Source organism: Otolemur garnettii, unplaced genomic scaffold (genome assembly GCF_000181295.1).
Source record: "Otolemur garnettii isolate 467f Iridium unplaced genomic scaffold, OtoGar3 scaffold00212, whole genome shotgun sequence".
Lineage (NCBI taxonomy): Eukaryota > Metazoa > Chordata > Mammalia > Primates > Galagidae > Otolemur > Otolemur garnettii.
The window spans coordinates 1,315,806-1,316,959 of NW_003852607.1; positions in this window are offsets into that span (position 1 = coordinate 1,315,806).

Sequence of the window (1,154 nt, forward strand, 5' to 3'; positions counted from 1 at the left end):
TCACCAGCCAGTTCACCTAGCACCCTTTATTAATTAGGAAGTCTTTCCCTCTCTGAATATTTTTGATAGGTTTATCAAAGATTCAATGAAGATAACTAGTTGGGTTCTTCTCTTGGTTCTGTATTCTGTTCCATAAATCTACCTCTCTTTTTGCGCCAGCACCATGGGTTTTTGATCATTATAGATTTATAGTATATCTTGAAGTCTGGTAACGTGATACCTCCTGATTTGTTTTTATTTCTGATTCTTAGCATTCAAGGTTTTTTCTGGTTGTATATAAAACAAAGCACCATTTTTTCAAGTTCTTTAACATATGACAAAGGTGCTTTAATAGAGATTGCATTAATATGTAGATTGTTTTGTGTACTATGCACATTTTAACAATGTTGATTCTTCCCAACCATGAGCATGGTATGTTTTTCCATTTATTAACATCTTAAGCTATTTTTTTCCTCAGAATTTCATAATTCTCTTTATTGAGGTCTTTCATATGATTTGTTAGGTACATTCCCAGATATTTCATCTCCTTTGGCACCACTGTAAAAGGAACAGAGTCCTTGACTGTGTGTTCAGCTTGACTGTTGTTGGCTTATATAAAAGCTATTGAATGTAAATAAGTATTGATTTTGTATCCTGAGATGCTACTGTATTCCTTGATCACTTCTAAGGGTTTTGTAGTTGAGTCCCTGGGATTTTCCAGGTATGGGATCTTATCATCACCAAAGAGTGAGAGTTTGATCTCTTCTTACCCTATTTGAATATCCTCGATCACCTTCTCTTGCCTGATTGCCATGGCTTAACTTCCATTACTATGTTCAATAGTGGTGTAGGCAATGGGCATCCTTGCCTAATTCCTGATCTGAGTGGAAATGTTTTCAGTTTTATTCCATCGAATATGATATTGGTCATGGGTTTGCTGTAGATGTCATGTATTAGTTTAAGAAATGTCCCTTCTATGCCTATTTTCATAAGTATTCTGATCATGAAAGTATACTGGGAATTATCTGGGTATTATGAAAAGCTTTTTCCGCATCAATTGAGGCAATCATATGGTCTTTGTTTTTGTTTTTGTTTTTTGATGTGATGTATTATATTTGTAGATTTGCATATGTTGAACCAACCCTGTAACCTTGGAATAAAACTAGCTTCATAAT